Source organism: Lissotriton helveticus, chromosome 3_1 (assembly GCF_964261635.1).
Source record: "Lissotriton helveticus chromosome 3_1, aLisHel1.1, whole genome shotgun sequence".
NCBI lineage: Eukaryota > Metazoa > Chordata > Amphibia > Caudata > Salamandridae > Lissotriton > Lissotriton helveticus.
The window spans coordinates 348501940-348519113 of record NC_136061.1 but is presented as its reverse complement, the minus strand read 5'-3'; the positions used below and the strand labels follow the sequence as shown (position 1 = coordinate 348519113).

The following is a 17174-nucleotide window of genomic DNA, read 5'->3' as shown; positions in this document are numbered from 1 at the left end:
GAATAAGGCACACAAATGGAAATAGCACTACTCTCATCCAAAGGGGAACTGAGGAGGAGAAAAATAACAAAGTGTTGGCAGCGCAAAATCAGTGTGAACTGAAGCCAATGTGGAAACGGTCACAACAACCACAAACTGTTACCAAGCACTGAGATACAGTGTATGTCTCTACTTATGCTAAGAGAACATGATTCTTAAATAGAACTTTGTAAAAAAAATAGTCTGTATTTATTTTAAGATGGCCTGTCTTTGCTTATTTTGATTAGGGCAGCTGTAGAACACATTTTAACATGGTTTTTTCATCTTGGGCCTGATTCACAAAGGCAAACGTAAGTGTTTTTATGTACGTTTATCATGTTTTGCATTTCACAAGGACATTTTATGAGTAGTATCTTTATGAATACAGAGTATCGGCACTTGTGGCAGAAACACCACACTTTTCCTTGTGAATTAGGCACTACTGTTTAAAGTATGTACTGATGATTGAAAAATATACCAGCCGTAGATGATTTTCTAAATTTTTGTTCTGGCTTGGATATTGAAATACTGATTGTGCTGGCATAAAACATGCCAGGTCGCAACCATAGGCATGACAAGATGCCAAGAAATCTTTGTTTCTGCCATGACAGGTGGAAACACTTTCAGAAAAAATACACACTTGATATATGAGGAGCTTGGGATTGTGCGGTAGGACCACCATCCTAGCTAGTTACCAATTGTCCTACCCAAAAATAAATTAGGTCCCTTCATTGTTTATTTAATTAGCCCCTTCCTTTCTTCCTTTTTAGGGCTTGGCTAGACAACGCTTGCGCTGTCTCTTCGAGACACGTTGTATGTATTTTGTGGGCTTCAGACTGCCCATAGCCTTCCCATTTGCTGGCTACATCATTGCTCTCCTATTCTTTCCCACTATTTGTCCATGGTATGCATTTGCATTGCCTCTTGCTGTGTTTAGCCCTCCCCGAGAGCAGAGACCAAGTACTATATAAATCCACTGGTCGCCATTTTAGCATTGGTTTTAGGTACTACTTGTTTCTTTATTGAAAAGAAATTAACACATTGGCCCTGTTTTCACTCCTTTCGACCTCCCCTCCGCTTCTGTAAATAGGCCTGTAAATCTTGTTCTTATCTCGTCACATTTGCTGAGCATTCAAAGACTGAGATCAAATATCAGAATCTGTTTTCAGAGGGCGCCTGTTCCGTGCCCCCACCTCCTCCATCATTGCTGCTTTTTTCCTTGCTGTTTATTGTAGTTTTTATTTCTTTAATTTAAGACAGTTAACACCAGAGCGCATAGATAATATATGGTCTTTGTAAGATTCTTGTTTTTCTAACAGATGTTCCTTTTTCACTCCCTTTCTTCGATTTGCCTCTTTACACCAGTGTGTGGCAGTTGACGCCTCATTTTATGTATAGTGGCAATAAAACAAATTTAGAGCAAGAGAGGAGGGAAAGCTCGTCTGTCTCCCCTGTACTATATCACTTAGAAACACTAAGAATGAACATGCTGCCAGTTTAACATTGGTGCTATTTAAAATCTCATAATCCCTATGGAAAAGAAACCCTTGGGTTGTATTAAAAGAACCCTCACTCCCCAACCAAGTTGGTGACATGCTTCATCATTGGGTTCCCACCCTGGATGTCAAATGCCGCCCAGGGTGTGCGGTAATGCCAGATTTACTGCAGCACTGGGGTTTTTTGGGACTTGAAGGAAGGGCAAGTAATTTAAAATTGTCTTAAGGTCTACCACCTGTTGTGGTACTTTATTGAATGGTCACCTTGGGCAAATTTAAAAACGTGGGGGATAGCTTTAGGACTGCTAGGGTCCTCTTATATCACTTTTTTATATGGTGTACATGTTTCATTCATTACCATGTGCCCATCAGGGTCAATATGGCTTTCATCAGGACCAAAATACTTAATGCACATGCACCCTAAAACACACGCAGGAAGCTCATGTTTTCAAACGTACATATCCTGAATCGCATCTTGTGACTGTATCTGTTGAGTTAAAAATGTAAACATAAAGAAAAGAGACCATTTTAGTCATGTTGGTAGCAATTTCCATGTCAAAAAACATGGAGCCCTGGGGTTAGCCCCTTGCAGAGTGCAACAGTGGTCCTCCACCAGTATCATGCATGGTGGAACCTCCATCAAGCTTTTAGCATATAGCCACTGCATGCCATTATCCTGCTATGGGTTTTTTGCAAGCCTTGCCCACATGTGGTGGTGATGACGGTGCAATATCATTATACTTCTATACAGCAGCATGAATCAAGGCTTGTGGCACATCTCTGTGTTAAAATGAGCTGAAAAAACTTTCTTTAGACCCACCTGTTGTTGTGCAGCCTTCCTATGCAATATGGGGGCTCTGAGGAGGGTGGCCCCAAGTGTCACACTCTGACGGTGTTGGCAAGTTTATATACCTCCCCCTTTAGCCCCCACGTACTTCGTCAAGGCGTCTCACTCTCTTGCATACTTCTTGGCCCCATATCTTAATGTGAGTGTTTGTTATTTTGTGTTAAATACTCCCCTTTTGCCAAGACACATGACATGTCAGGGGACGTGCAAAGTAAGGAATCCCTTGGTTCCTGTGTGGGAAGCGCTGTCCTTACTTCCAAATCGTCCATACAGTTTACCTCGGAAGTCTAAGAACGGATTTCTGTTGGCTTTACTGAGGGACGCGCTATCCTTACCTCCCATTCCTGAAGCAAATTTACATTGAAGACTAAATAAAGATTTTCATTGGGTTTTCACTGGGACGCCTTTTGATTGGTTCTCAGCAGTTCATTACGTATTGCCCCTGTTAACCGATTGGATGTTGTGTAGCTATCCAAGCTACATGGTGTAAATCAAAACATATCTCTGTTATGCACAATACTCCGATGTACTATTTTACACATTTATTTCCCCGTATCTTAGGTAAAAGCCCACGCCATTATGCAAATATAAATGGCTCTGCTCGCTGCCTATAATGGTTATGGTTATACAGTGCCCCTGTCTAGTCATTCTTGTTTTTTTTAATGGTAAAGGGGGAGCCACAGTCATGTTGTATTTAGTATATGGCTCAAAGGTCTTATGTGGAATGATACTATTTATAATTGTACTGTGTCTAGTGCTCACATAGGGGTGTGCTGGTTCTTCTGTCTGACTGAGGTAATCTTTGGTGTATGAATTGTCCTCTATTGTCATGTAGCTCCCCTCTTCCCAGTAGGAACTGCATGTTTGTTGGGCAACATAAACATAGGGATGGTGTCAGACTGATTCCGTGTAGCCCTGCAGGATATGTCCTCCTAAAGACCAGCTGGCCCACAGTGCCACCATATGCACCCCTAAATCTAGATGGGTAGCAAACGGTTTTGGCAACCACAGAACATGATAACCCTGAGATCTCTCGGGGATCGTGGTAACAGATCTAGAACCCATACACTCAGTCACTCGTGCTCTCTTTTTCTCAGAGAAATATACAAGGAATACACAGTGGGGTGTTTTCAATATTTATTGAACCAAAGTGATTCTTGTATAAGATATATGTGCTGCAATGATCAGTAGATAGAAGCCGACAAAAGTAATTCGCAATATCAGGACAGTGAACAGAATAAAAAGTTGCTAAGACAGTATAAGACAGTATATACATATATGAAGGCGGATAAAAACAATATAAATATGTAGCTAGGTATATATCTGGCATACTCCTCCTAGGCGTCCCCTAACCTAACTGCCTAGGGTATATGTATGTGTTATGCCAGAAATTCCCTATCGGATGATCCAACCCCATTACCTGAAGGGAAAGAATGTACGTCTCCATCGTGGTCACAAATTGGGTATCCCTCTCCAAGGGATCTGCAAGCAGCTGGGCTAAGTTTTTTAAAAATAAAATATTTTTATTGCGGAGACACAGAAGGCACAGATCGTCAGAGCCTCTCAGATAGACCGAGGGCAGAGATTAGCTACATGCCACGTCCAGGGTAAAAACACAGCCATATGGGCCCACATCCCAGAGGCTGGGCGGTGTAGAATTAAAGCATGTCTCAAATAATCATAGCCGTACATGAACAGTGTGCATGCATCATGATATCCGCTGATTTTTATATACACACTCTCTCTTCATCGTCCTCCATGTAATCCTACTCCTATCTCTCTGGATAGTTATGCTTTTCAATAAACACAATTTCAACAAAAAACAACAAGAACAATCCCCCCGTGCGTGGCATCAGTAATAAAGTATGTGGAAAAAACAGGTCATCCATGTGTGGCCCGGAAGGCGCAGACATCACATCCAGAAGTAGACATTCGGGAATCAAAGCAAATCGCAGATATATTCACAGGGAACTTTAGTGCGCGTTGAGCAGGGCATTACCCCGGACCAGGGCCCACTAACCCGTCTCCCTCCCCATCCCCTTCGGAACCAGATTCCCTAGGGGTGAACAATTCGGCACTGGTGGCATCTGAATCATCATCCGTCAACTCCTCTGCACACATCATCCTCCAGGCAAGCAGGTCATCCTGGAGCTTCTCATCTCGGCGTGTGCGCTACATATGTGTCTCTTCAGCTAGGGACCACTCTCTAGCATCTCTCAGCCAGAGGGACAACTCGGGAGCCCTCCGCCCCATCCAGGTTATGGCCACACGTCGTCTCGCCAACACTAGCAATAGTTGTAGAAACTTGTAGGACAGGTTTCTCTTTTTGGGCTTGGGTACCAGGGCCAAGAGACAATGGAGCGGGTCCAGAGAAATCCGGAGTTTGGTAGCACGACCAATATGGTCCACCACCTCCCTCCAAAAGTTGCCGACCTGCGGGCACTCCCAGGCTAGATGGAAGAATCCAGCTCTCTCCGCTCCACACCTAGGGCAGTTGTGCCGCCTATCTGCAGAGATGTGATGCAAAGAGAACGGGGTCATATAGGTGCGGTGGACAAAGTTAAAGTGTATCAGCTTGAACCGTGCATTACACGAGACCTTCCGGGTCAGGAGCCCAATACGCTTGCGTTGTCCCGGCTCTAGAGCCATCCCCAAGTCTACCTCCCAGGCCGCCCAGGACGGCGCGATCGGTGGGGTCGAATCCCGACGCATGGCTGTGTACAACAGGTAGACCAGCCTCCTCCCTCTGCCGCATGATAAAAGGAGGTTGAGGGTATGGGTCAGCGGGGGCGCCTTCGGGAATTAAGGCCACGTTGTTCTAGCTACTTCCTGGAGCCCTCTGTAGTGCAGGTATTGCCCCCTGCTCAATTCAAAGGACTCCGTGGCCCGTTCAAAGGACACAAAGGAGTCCTCCGGATAGAGGTCCGCCAGGGTCTCACATCCTCCATCCCGCCATTCCCGATAGGACACATTCTCCTCCATCCGGAGCACCGGGGCTAAAAGCAGCTGGGCTAAGTTAATGTGTGGAGACCTCACACATGACAGCAAGTGCTCCTCTGCTTCAAGCCGGAAATGCTTGTTTATTTATAACAGAAAGCATCCTTGCCCTGGGCTGAGATTCTAGTCAGGCTGCCATTGTTTCTGTGCTATAGATACCTATGTCACAGCATGGATGAAAACAAACAATCACATTTGCACAATGTATGTATAGACTTTGAATATGATGTTCAAGGTATCATGATAGAGTTTTTGTATGAAGTTGATTTTGTAAGCAAGTATAGTTTCATGGAAACTAATCCACACAGTCAAGGATGCAAAGGTATGTCAAAAGGCATTGTGTGAGTGTCAACTTAGGAAAGAAACCTGTGTGTATGTAAAATGGCAGTAGTTTCGTTCTAGGCTTAACCGGCGCACATGACACCCACTTGGTGAACATAAGTCAACTACAAAGCATTCTAAAATAAACTAGAAAGCTATGGCAAAAAAAAATGCATTAGCATATCCAAATGATAATGCAATCCTAAAACCCATGTTCTAAAATCGAGCTAAAAACTGTTAAAAAAGCAATCATGCGAATTAGAAGTCAAGAGCACAAAGAAAGCCATCTGAAATAAAAGCAAAGAAAATCTTAAATAAATAGATGAATGTTTATATGTTCCAAATGGTAAACAAAACATTTGGGTTCCCAGCATCCGCAGACGATGATCCAAGAGGCACACCTCGGATCAGGCCTATAGAGCAAATGTGTTTCCATCCAATCCCCATAGCAGCTGCCGAGGGTGTGACTAAAGCCATGGGTAGTCCCGCCGAACCAGAGCCAAGATGCAATTCACCAGGAGCCGATGCATCCCAGGAAGACTTGTAGAAGGCAGCTGGAGCAATGGAATAAGCAATGGACAACTATACATATGGGCCTTTAAGGAATTGCTCAGGACATTAATGTCCAAATGCTCAACCAGTCGTAATCCCAGGCCTATCTCCAAGGCACACTTGAAAGTGCACAAAAGGCACTGAAACATGGGCTTTACGCCATAAAGCCACACAGGCCTAAATGATAAGAACCAATGCTCATTCAGTTCTAAAAGCAAGGGGGTGCTAAAACAATGCACCGTATGCTCATGGCACAGTAGCACATGTGGTAGTGCTAGCTCCATTTGATCTCAAAATGGGACATCCACTGTAGAGCAGAACATTTTTGATTACAGTCTCAACAATCAGGCACAGGACCAGTGGAAGACCTCCAAAGATGCTTCAAAGCACGGAGTGTATTAAAGACAGAATGACTCTGAAAACTAACTTGAAGATGCTAACCAAACCAAAGCCTAAACTTTTGAAAAATGTGCTATATTCTTTGTTCTTGACATGTTAAAAATACGGTGCACCAGCTCTTCAAGATGTCATGAGAAGCTAGTGCGTAGTAGCACCTGTATCTCTGAAGAGGACCTTGCAACCTGAAGATCAAACGTCTCCTTAGCAGAAGTTAAAGCCACATATTTTTGAAACAGTAAGGCTTTCAGTTTGCTCTGGGCATCAAAATGCACATTGGTAAGGTTAATGGAAGGTTAATGGCGGTCAAAGCGTATCCTCCCTAAATATATGGGCAGGTGGAAACAATACTTGTGTACAACAAGTAACAATGTAAGAAACCATCACCAGGCAATCCCCGGTGTCATTCCACAGCAACCTTAACTGTTCAGCATCAGGTTATTCTCGTTAGAGGGCAATCTGAAAGCCGGACATATCGTGGCCACTGGGGAACCTTTCAAGTAGCAAGGTAAGTTTGTCACGGAAGCATTACAGGCCCCGTGCAGCGAAACATCCATGTACATTAAGGATCCACTTAAAGTATTCTTGCAGTCTAAACCGCTGAGAAAAACTTCAGTTTCCCTATTTCGACACTGTGTGCAAACCCTTCCACCAATGCTTCATATCTGCCTACTTGATGGTGTTGCAGACAGTACTGAAAATAAAGTTTTGAAATTGGATTGTCCAATCCGTGGATGGTACTTCAGCAACAGTGAAAGGTAACTTTTCTAGTTTCTCAATGTATAACATAGCCTATTTTGCATTTTTCCACTCCAGGAGCATCTGCTGTTTTGTAAGTTGATATGGGGCAAACAAGCTAGTGGTGTTAAAATGTCGCAGTGGCACATGGCCAGAACGTAGTGTTTATAATGTCCAGCTTAATAGCATGATAGTCTTACGCTGTTACTGCCTATGTTGTAATACGGACATATCTTATTGAACAATGTCTATTGCTGATGAAATTATGTTTTCTAAAGAGTATATCCCAGAGGACATGGTGGTCATAACGGTGTCAACCATTGCTAGGGCTTTCTCTAAATTGGCCCTGTCAATTTCACACATTTTGTCAGCAGCTTCCTGCTGAGAAACCTTTAATATTTCATTATATATTGCATATAGGAAGCATTTTTTATGTACCTTACAGGGACCTAATAAAAGGCCCTGGATTTCTAGGTCATCAGATAAAAGGGGCAAGTGTTGTTCCACATGGGACAGTGTTGAGGTTGTTAGCCAATCAAGGCACAGCTTCCCAACACTGTAAGTTGTCACCACCCGTGAATGTTCAGAGTGTAAGTACCACATGTCAGGTCTGTTTGTTTTAAATCCCTCTATGTTATCTAGGAATCGTGCCTGACATCAATTTGTGTCTAATGGCCAAAGTAACCATCCCTTCCAATTGGGGTCTTATGAATTGTATGTACCATTACGCAGCATAGTATCCCATGTATCTTCAGTGCATGTTGTAAACTATTGCCAGTTTTCAAAGTATGCACATGTGGGAATTTGTGGTGTGTTAAAATCTTTCATCTTGGCTAATCCAAGACATGTCGTTTGCTGCACAGTTTTGGTCAGAAAAATCATTTGTTGCGGCATTAGGTATGCCATAAGCAAGGCCTTGAACCTGCCAATCGTTTGTCTCCCAAATAGATTTTACATCTATTGTGTCCTACCAAAAGTCAAAACCTTGTACGGACAGTTCTGAAAGAAAATAATCAGAATAAATAAACTTGGTATCAGTTAACATATTTTTCTTGGCAGGTGCTGGTGCAAGCCTATAATATTAAGAGGCTGGGTCAAATGTATTGTAACTAGAAAAATAAGCAAACTTCTGAGCAAATATTTTTGAACTACCCCATGGTGATGTCGAACAATGTTCACATTGAGTGTATTTGTAAACAGCAGGTGGAATACTAGCTTTACGTAAAAAATGATGACCGTAATACTGAAAACAAAACATTTCATCATAATTGGCTGTATCATCATACAATTCATCAGAAGAAAACACAGTAGAATGCTTTAGATCTTCTAGCATTTCATGCACTGTGTCAATGTCCAAATCATTAGAAACAGTACTAGGGGTAATGACGTCATTCACAGATATTTTGAACAGATATAGAACAGATATAGAATTTGTAAAAGTTCAATGGGGCCATACACATCACACGATACCCTATCTCAAACAATCCCATCATGAACTGGAACTGGAAAAGCTGAAAGGTTCACCAGGAAAAGGTCTCTTTGTTCACGGTGTCATGACGCGTTTGGTTTGAGAAATAAGTTCACCAGTTGCACTGCACTGCAGACCGTTCTTGGGAGATAGTGCCCATTTAGGAGTTTTGGTGCAGTGAGTGAGTTAACCCATTGTGTCCAACATGGATGTAGTGCCGTAGCGTTTGGAATGCTTACTCTGGTGACGGTCTCTAAGGTCGCAAAACACATTTCAGCATTGGTGTATAGAAGCGATTTAAATGGAATTGGTACTGTCACCTTCATTGACTGTGCCGTATGTGTACCCTGATGTTCCTGCAATGATTTGGATCACCAAGTTTGTTGTGTTTAAACGTGTGTGTTAAGTGTTTTGAAGCTATCATGTCAGCGTGTATGGAACGTAAGATATTTGTATGTTCCTGAGTCCCATGTGTACTTGAAAATCTTGACGTATTAGGCAGTCGAAAGGTTTAACCCATTCCGCGTAATCTGGAATGTTAGTTCTGCCAAAACGTAGAAATCCCAATATGTATGGAAATCTCTTCAATGTAGTTGGTGGTTAAAATAGCACACACTTCTCTTTTTAGCTCATATCTCAGAAAAAGGACATTGAGATGGGCAATTTTGGATTTTTTAAAATTACATTTATAACCCATGTAAGCAAACCCTATGTGATCCACTCTTCTCCAGTGCTCCGAAAAGGCCTCATCCGTTAAGTAAATATCATCAATATAGGACAATGCCTGGTCATCAAAGTTTGTAGTAGCCCTGTTACTCTGTCTAAAAACAGCCAGTGCCTATTCTTATACCTTTGGGGTTATCGACAGAACTGCTTCTGAGAGCCGAGTGCATTGAATGCAGTCGGATATCTGCTTCCAAGCGCTATATTTTTGACAGGAAAATCCATTTGAGATTTCAAGAGTTGTTTTGTATTTCTTCCGCACTATGATGTACCAACAGCAATGTACCAACTTTGGTGAAAAACTCCAGCTAATTTAGAAGTAAGTTTGAACTGTGTACTGCGTTTACCAGGATGCAAAGGGGCAAACTGTGCTGGGTCTGTGAGGCAGTGTGTTCCCAACCACCATTCTGTTTAAATGGCACCCTTGATCCAGCAAGCTGACGAGCTTTGGAGATGCACTTGTGTGCCTGTGAGTGGTACTGTGACCTGAGAGAAACTTGGCAGCATTTCCAGCAGCCCCAGATGATTTTCCTCTGCTCTCTAATACTGCTGCTCTCTACTGATAACGGGCTCAATCCAGAAACACGTGTCTCGAGATATACAGCAATGTCTGCACCAACTTTGGTGAAAAACTCCAGGTAATTTTGAAGTAAGTTTGAACTGTGTACTGCATTTACCCGGATGCAAAGGGGCGAACTGTGCTGGGACTGTGAGACAGTGTGCTCTCAACCCCCATTCAGTTGCTTAGAGTTATCCTTTTCAGAATTACTCTTCAATTGTGCTTCCCCATTTCTATCTCCCAAATTATTTCTACCCAGCGTAACATACGTTTCTGTGATCATTTTAGGTAATTTGCGCTCTTGCTGTGCAGAAGCCACATTCCATGTACACTGGCATATAGACAATGCTGCTGCGTCCCCCTTTATGTTACTTAACATAATGGTGGATACTGCTGCACAATTGCCCATCAGTTTCCTCCACAAGTCCAGGGCAGGTGCTGCACGTACTCATTCTGGATCTGTTTCAGCACTTCAGGCAAAACAGCCAATGAGGGGGTACCAAGTGTTCTGGTATATACGGAAGCACAGACTGTACCCTAAGTTGTGCAGTCTTCCACAGGGAGAGCCATTTCCATCGGCAAGCTAGCTGTTAAAATTCTGTGTTTTTACTACGGGTTTGTATGGGGAAACACCGCCTCAAGCTGACTTGTTTTTGTGCAATCCAGAACAGAATCGCCTTCCATCTGACAGGAGCCTTTCCCATGACTGCATATAGCATTTGTGGGCAGATGCCCGGGTAGCCAGTAAGTGTTAATGTTCGCTAATTAACTGTGTCAAGCATCTGTATATTGTTATTAGATCTTTACATGGTGTTCCCACCTCTGCTGATGATAAATTATCAACATTAGGATGCGGTGTGTGGCCGGCTAAGACTGGCCATGTTGCTTCTTCATTGCTGGGAGGACTGAATCTAACATTTGCTGTTGTTTGTGGAAGGGTGCCATTAAACCAATTTATGTGTTCTTGGTATGTGAGAAGTATCTCAATTCCTTCTTATGATATGTAATTGTCTGGCTCTTCATTCTCTTTGTAAGTGTGAAATAACTGTGTGGTGCCATTTGCACGTGGTAATGTACCCCAGGAATAGAATACCTCTATCCTAACTACTTTGTGAGCCGCAGTCACGAAGACTACCCTCCCCGCCTGTCGCTGCAAGACCATGTTGTAGTAATTTCTGAGCAACCGCATGTCTGCAGCTCTTAGCGATGTTAAGTGCTGCTGCATCATCATCTCAAGACATTATAAAGAATGTATCAATAAATTACAGAGAGGGTAACGCAATGGGAATAGATTCTTTATAGGTTCAAGCTTGAACAACCTATAGCCAATACATAGGAGTTACCTACTCAGCTGAGGAAGATAGTCCTTACCACTATGGACTTCTCCAGATAGGAGGTTCATAGGGGTCTCTGAGAAAAGCATGATAGAACTACTCAGGCGATCCATTGAATAATAACTAATTCTACAAATGTTGGTGGCGCCATGTCATGTAGTTCCTCACTTCCCAGTAGGAACTGCTTGTTTGTTGGGCAACATAAATGTAGGGATGGTGCTACACTGATTCCATGTACACCGCAGGGTAAGCAGTCCTAAAGACCAGCTAGCCCATAGTGCCACCCTATGTACACCTAGATGGTTAGCAAACGGTTTTGTCAACCACAGAACATGACAACTCTGAGCTCTCCCAGGGATCTTGGTAACAGATCTAGAACACATTCGCTCAGTCACTCATGCTCTCTTTCTCTCAGAGAAAAATACAAGGAATACACTGTGGGGCATTTTCAATATTCATTGAACCAAAGTGATTCTTGCATAAGATATGTGTGCTGCAAGGATCAATAGACAGAAGCAGATGAAAGTAATTAGCAATATCAGGACAATGAACAGTATAAAAAGTTCCACCATCTTGCTAAGACAATATATATATATGCAGGCATATAAAAAAATATATATGTATGTGTAGATAAGTAAATAACTAGTGTACTCCTACCACGCGTCCCCTAACCTCAATGCCTTCTGTGTATGCATGTGTTCTGCCAGAAATTCCCCTTCGGATGATCCAATCCCATTACCTGAAGGGAAAGAATGTAGGTCCTCGTCGTGGTAATTGATTGGTCACGCCTCACCGAGGGATCAGCAAGCAGCTGGGCTGAGAAGTCAGTGTGTGGTGACCTCGCAAATGCCAGTGAGTGCTCCTCTGCCGGAAATGCTTTTTTATTTATAACAGAAAGCATCCTTGCCCTGGACCGAGAGTCTTGTCAGGCCGCCATTGTTCATGTGCTGTAGATAGCTATGTTGCAGCATGAACAAAAACAATCAATCACATTTGCACAATGTTTGTATAGACCTTGTACATGATGTTCTAAGTATCATGATAGTGTTCTTGTGAAGTTGATTTTGTAAGCAAGTATAGTTTCATGGAAACTAATCCGCGTTGTCATAAACGCAAATGTGTCTCAAAAGTCATTGTGTGAGAGTGAAGGTCACTTCGGAAAAAAACTTGTGTATGTAAAATAGCAGGTTTTCCCTCTAGGCCTAACCGGGACATATGACGCCAGAGCAGCATAAATTATGTTTTATGCCGCATTGTGAAACCTAATTAGATTGGTATCCCAGGTTACTTGCAGGACTGCTATGTTCTTTGAGCTAAATCTCCTGCTGAATGATGATACTATTTAGAGATTGTACCCTGGCCGTATCGCAGGACTGCTAAGCTATTAGTTCGTATTGGTGAGCTTTGTTTTTGTTAGTTTACTTCCATAGGGGTCCCTTAGAATTTTGGCGAGCGTCTAAATGCATGTAACAGTTTCCTCCATTTTCCCCCGGGGGGTCTCTTCTGTGTGTAAAAGCCCTCTTTGCTTTACCGATGCATCACTATTTTATTTATTCTGGTCCCACCATTTATTTTTGTAGCACCATATTCCATGGGATGTTATGAAGCGGGAGGAGGAGCCAGCCCCACCATGGCCGCTCGAAGCTGTTGCTCAGTAGTGAACCCTCTTTCAACCTCCTGAACAGCATTCCACCCCATTGGTTTTCTTACTAAAGCAACGATTCCGCCACCGGAATACAAGCGGATCTCCTGGAAATAAATTTGACCCTTATCCGATCGAGCATGGCGGAGATATCCGAGCAAACTGTAAAATCAGCACCCCCGGGCTCGTCTGTCCCGAGAAAGCGGAGCAGTTTAAGAACAGCACCTTCGCTCACCATGAGAATAGCGATCCTCCAGGAGTGACACGGCTGAGGCGCAGTGAGAAGCCCGCCGGTACGGAGGGCTCACTCCCAACGCATGGGCGGCCGCCTGCGCATGCGCATTTGGATGGGAGAAGTCAGCGCGAAATAGAAGAGGGAGCCCCGGGACGCTGCGGACCAGGTAAGTGCCTTTAATTTACTTTTAATGTAGTTGTTACCTGAAATTAGGTATGTAGAAGAGAGGGGGAGGGAGGCGGGCGGCGCGTAGTGGGGCTACGCGAAGTGTGTGAGTGGGCGTAGCATCATGCCCACTTCACGTAGCTTCGCATAGCCCCACTACGCATACTACGCCCAGGGTTACTATTAATCGTTATGTTCTCTGATATCATACATCCTCTTCGCACCCAGACAGTGGGCTATATGTAATCTAATCATGTGAAGGAAGGTGTCTCCAAACCCGTACCTGCGTATTACTTCAAAGAGGTAGGGCCATTCAAGTGAGTCAAAGGCCTTTTCCAGGTCCAAGACCATGCATCCTGACTGAGGCCAGGTATTAGTGGCATATTGTTGCACACTGAAAAATCTGAGAATACTCAATGCTGTGCTCCGGGTGAGGACAAAACCATTTTGGTCTTTATGTACCAGGCTCCTTACCAATATGGCCAGTCTCGCAGCAATTATGGATGCTAAGACCATATACTCCGTATTAAGTACTGCAACAGCATATATGACCCAAGCAGCTCCAGATCCCTGCCGGGCTTGGGAATAGAGACCAGCAATGCCTCATTTTGCATGGGCAAGAGCAAGGAGTCCATTAATGCTGCATCATATACCCTTTTTAGGTCTTGGCTTAGAGACGCGCGAAGCGCGTTCTCGCCAGAGAACTATAGCAATCGTTTCAGCCGACAAACATGACAAGAGCCGGCCACGCGCCCAGCATTGTGAATGGGAGAGGGAGCAACAAGAGCTGGCCATGCGCGGATTTGGTCGCGCGCACGCTCATGGCGACGGCGTCTCCGCCGCGCGCCGATGACTGCTCTCTTCCTCAGCAGCCTTTGCCTGGCTACATCACCCGCACCTGATGTGCCACACCGCCCTTTGTGCCCCCTGAAGTCCTGAAGTGTGCGCTGTGCGAGTCTCACCCCCATCACGACTCGCACAACCTCTCTGCCTCGCCTGCGCCCTGGGTCACTGAGCGTACGCCAGGCGGCGCGGGCACTGTAAGCGCACCGCACTTCGAATCGTACCATCTCCCAAGTACGCTCCCGAATTCGCGTCTCACGCGGGATGCGTGAAACTCGGTAGGTTCATCCCCCGATCGGCATACGAGGCACACACAGGTGTTCAGGCCTCACGGACAGCGCGTCCCCGCCTTAGGTCTTGCCTGCAGGTGTGTTTGGAGCCTCTTGTTACCCCCTAAAAGAAGAAACAGTGCCTGAGGCCCAGTAAAGTGGTTTGAGGGGCATTTAACACTGTTTGAAGATTGAACATTGCTAGTAAGAACTGTGACATCCCAAAAAGTAACTGGAATCGTTTTAAAGTGACTGAAACGGGTGGCGCGCACAACCACGCGCTCCGATTTCGGCAGGCTAGTCACACCCACACCAACACAGAGACGTGCGCGCACACACACACACACACACACAGGCACACACGCAGAGACATACACGCACGCAAACACACACTAGCGCACATACACGCACGCATACACACGAGCGCACACATACAGAGACACACACCATCACCCCCGCCGCACGCACACACACACGAGCGCACACAGACACCCCCCCCCGCCGCCACCCCCCCCACTACAACTAAGCCCCACTCACCTTGTCGGCGAAACTCCGGACTTCAGACGCCACCGAGGGGCTCTCCCTCGGGCATGGGAGCCCCGCATCACCACTGCTCCTCTCCTGACTCCTCCTCTCCTGACTGCTCCTCTCCTGGCCAGCCACTCCGTGGGCGCGAGCTTCCAGCAGGAAACGGAAGTCCCGCCCCACGGTAGTTTTCTTCACGTGCACCACAGCACCAGCGGTAAGCGGGCTACGGGGGGCTTCATTTTTTTTTTAGGTGTATTTTCTTTGCTCTTGTTTAGGCAGCCTTTTAACCACTTAAAGGGACATTTCTGAGACAGTGAAACGAAGGAAACATGCAGCTGAGGCAGCAAAGTCTTTACATTGAGAAACTACGCTGAATTTATCCAGCCAGGTTGCCCCCAGTAAAAAGAAGGAAGCACTGTAACAGCTGTGAGCCCGTGCCTAAGGTGCATCATCAGAGCTGTGTGAATAATAACTGCGTCAACCCCGTGCGTGAGGTGCATCATCAGAGCTGTGTGAATAATAACAGCTGTGAGCCCGTGCCGGAGGTGCATCATCAGAGCTGTGTGAATAATAACAGCTGTGAGCCCGTGCCTAAGGTGCATCAGAGCTGTGTAAATAATAACTGCATCAGCCCCGTGCGTGAGGTGCATCATCAGAGCTGTGTGAATAATAACAGCTGTGAGCCCGTGCCTAAGGTGCATCATCAGAGCTGTGTGAATGATAACTGCGTCAGCCCTGTGCGTGAGGTGCATCATCAGAGCTGTGTGAATAATAACAGCTGTGAGCCCGTGCCTAAGGTGCATCATCAGAGCTGTGTGAATAATAACTGCATCAGCCCCGTGCGTGAGGTGCATCATCAGAGCTGTGTGAATAATAACAGCTGTGAGCCCGTGCCTAAGGTGCATCATCGGAGCTGTGTGAATAATAACAGCTGTGAGCCCGTGCCTAAGGTGCATCAGAGCTGTGTAAATAATAACTGCATCAGCCCCGTGCATGAGATGCATCAGAGCGGTGTGAATAATAACAGCTGTGAGCCCATGCCTAAGGTGCATCATCAGAGCTGTGTAAATAATAACTGCGTCAGCCCCGTGCGTGAGGTGCATCATCAGAGCTGTGTGAATAACAACTGTGAGCCCGTGCGTGAGGTGCATCATCAGAGCTGTGTGAATAATAACAGCTGTGAGCCCGTGCCTAAGGTGCACCATCAGAGCTGTGTGAATAATAACTGCGTCAGCCCCGTGCGTGAGGTGCATCATCCACATTGCTCAGGTCACCCAAATTCCTGCACTCTCTACCACACTGCTTTCAAAAACAGCATACTCTTGCACACACTCTCACTGCTCACCAATTCAAAGTTTGCTAAAAATGTTATGCAACACATTGTCATACACAATGCCAATAACTCAAACTTTAATGCTGCGAGACCTATTGCATTGTAAATGCTTGTTAGTTGTGGTGCCAGTAATTCGCATAACTCTTGTAAAATTCTGCCAGCAAACCATCAGGACCCGGGGTTTTCCCAGTATGCCTGCCTGGATTTCTTCCAGGAGCATGAGATCGTCGAGTTCAAGCCTCCGTTAAGGGGTTGTCTGGTGGGGAGGGGGGGGGGGGTGATGTCTGCTAGATATCTGTGAATTTCTTCCGTCGTAACTGAGACTGAAGATTTATATAGCATGGTGTAGTGACTAACAAATTCCGGGTGGATGTCTTGCTGTGAATATAGTGTTGTACCTTGTGATGAACGAAGTGATGTGACAAGCGATTTGGCGTTGTCCTGCCTGATGAGCCATGCAAGGAGTCTGCCAGCCTTCTCGTGTTATGTGTGCGTGCAGAGTAGGCGGCATAACTAAGGCAGCAGAGCCTCTCTAGTAGTTGGGCATGTTCTGCTCTGCTTTCATCTAGCCTTCTACCAGAGCCCCTAACTGGGTGTCTCTCATGGGTCGCCAATCTGTTTTCCAGGTTGTCTAAGTCCGCCTCTAACGTTTTGCGCACACCAGCTTGTGTGCCTATTCAGTGTTCCCGGATAACCGTTTTAAATGCGTC

At 45.1% G+C, this 17174-nt stretch overlaps 1 protein-coding gene across 7 annotated transcripts in view; it reads left to right on the top strand.

The window, feature by feature from the left end:
• Positions 1–17174, top strand: part of LOC144822453 (uncharacterized) — a 1018233-nt gene that overhangs the window by 133890 nt on the left and 867169 nt on the right. For 2 of the 7 annotated variants that reach the window (XM_078680009.1, XM_078680006.1), the window contains exon 2: positions 13030–13492. The exons of the other annotated variants lie outside the window; for them this stretch is intronic. The gene's annotated coding sequence lies outside the window, so the exon portion shown is untranslated. The remainder of the gene's footprint in view (positions 1–13029; positions 13493–17174) is intronic. 7 annotated transcript variants of the gene reach the window in all.